The sequence below is a fragment of the Pinus tabuliformis genome, chromosome Q, assembly GCF_031772625.1.
Source record: "Pinus tabuliformis cultivar Carrire ecotype Pingquan chromosome Q, CPIR1, whole genome shotgun sequence".
In the NCBI taxonomy this organism is placed as follows: Eukaryota; Viridiplantae; Streptophyta; class Pinopsida; order Pinales; family Pinaceae; genus Pinus; species Pinus tabuliformis.
The window spans coordinates 124,021,398-124,023,459 of NC_142296.1; the positions used below are offsets into that span (position 1 = coordinate 124,021,398).

The 2,062-nt window shown below is 36.6% G+C and overlaps 1 long non-coding RNA gene across 1 annotated transcript; it reads right to left on the reverse strand.

Annotated features, from left to right (window-relative positions):
* Positions 1 to 997: 997 nt before the first annotated feature.
* Positions 998 to 1,495, reverse strand: LOC149218567 (uncharacterized). Its single transcript, XR_016248627.1, has 3 exons — positions 1,423 to 1,495; positions 1,228 to 1,279; positions 998 to 1,085 (listed from the first exon to the last, which is right to left on the reverse strand). It is a non-coding gene; the product is annotated as an uncharacterized LOC149218567 (long non-coding RNA).
* Positions 1,496 to 2,062: the final 567 nt, after the last annotated feature.

Genomic DNA, 2,062 nt, shown 5'->3' on the forward strand with positions numbered 1-2,062 from the left:
ATTACCTGATGTTGTTGTGGCTCATGCCCATTGCAAGAGACATATGTCTGAATAACATCTATTGCCCCGTCTTTAGACTTGGCAATAAGATTGGACCACATCTGTTTAATATACTACAAGGATTACTCCATATCCTTTGATTTATTTTATAGTGTTTCCACAAATCTTTGTGAACTCTCTGGGCAATGCCAAAGCTTACCTAAACATATACTAGATAACCAATTATGATATAGATCCTGTGTTTGGAAATTCTGCAGACCTAGGAGCATGAACCTAATCAAAATGCTGTCGCATTTTACAAAAGGACTATGGGCAATAGATTATATTACACTCACTTTCTGGCGGGTCCAAGCCATTCTAATAAGTATGGCAGTAACTAATAGGAAATTAAAGTTTAAAGGGCAAACTTGGTTGGGCACTATCTGAATTTTAGTAGTTATCAACCACAAACAATTGGCTAGACAGGACAAGTAATCAGTCTATGAAAGACATGTTTAGATTCTAGAAAAAATATGGTAGCCCAGTTCTAAGTGCAAGAAAAGATGACATTTGCAAGGTTCAAATCAATAACAGCAAAGATCAAACAACAGGTTATCATGCCTTATGGGGCAATTTACAGCCTTTGTTCATTTCATTCCTCTCAATATTGATCTAGATAGAACATAGGAATAATTGGGGGAAGCATATAATAAATTACAATAATGCACAACCCAACTGGAAAAAACACAAGCACAGACCATGCTACAGCAAAAGCACAAGAAACTGCCTCAATCTTTGAAAATGACCGAATTTGGAAAAACACAAACAGGAATCAAGCTATATCACAAGCACGAGAAACTGCCTCAATCTGAAAATGGGATATAGACATTTCAAATTCAAGCCTAAGAATATGAACTCTAAAATTGAATCTCACAATTATAAGAAATTAAAAAAGACTAGGAATTAGCCTTGTCAACGTAAATTTGAATTCACGATTTCTGGACGAAGATCACACTTACAAAGGGAAAATGTGTTTCTCCCCCTTCTACATCATTACTTAGATACATCAGCATTGTTGCAACTCTTTGGCTTCGTTTCAAGTTGAACTGCACAACCAAATATGTGTTCTCAGCATAAAATAAATTTCTAGAGTACAGTTGGAAAGAAATATTAGTTTGAACATCTATAAGTAATCCAAAACTTCAAAACAAAGGTTACCGGGACATTGGCTAACTCATAAGGTCATACCTCATCCGAGAAATAATCATGATGAGATTTATAAAATTCACCTTCCTCATACCTGTGTTCATGTACTATCACTTAGATATCCGGTTATGGAACTATATAATAATAAAACGGATTGCAAAGATGAGCTGTACATAATTAACAGAAATACAATCTGCAATGAGACAAAAATGGTTACATTAAAATTTAACTGCATACCGTAGAACCTGCATAAGTTCTCCATTTTCTATTGGTACTTGAGAATAAACTGAAATGCGCTTCTCAATTGCCTTTCAGATAACAAACAAAATGAAATAAAATCAATCATTTGTACCAAATTGGCTAGTAAAGTTTATAACAGACTATCATGATATACAGTCACAAAGTATGATATACAGTCACAACGTATGTACAAGGTAAAGACAAAGCTTTTAAATAGACACTTGTCACACATGCAATGTATAATACAAAAACATATTTCAAACACTTAAAATACCGTGGGGCCCACAACTTTACCTCTGTCTCATTTGAATGTCCAACGTGTCTACCTCCTAGCTAACCAACGTGAAAGCAGGAGTTCCGGGTTCACCACTGGATACTACAAGGCTTAACCCTGAACCCGGGAATGCACCAGATGACCGGGAAATCGCATTTACGGGGCGGTTGGGGGAGCGCTGACCTAACTTCATATCTTTAGTCTGCAACAGCGGTATACCTTAAGTTTGCAAAGCGGCATACCTTCAGTTTGCAAAGCCTCGTCTAAATGGGAAGCTTGAGACCATGTTTCCTACGGAAGCTTGAGACCATGTTTACAAGAAGAAAGGATTAGAGTTTTAATGGCATCAACAATGCGAGCGAG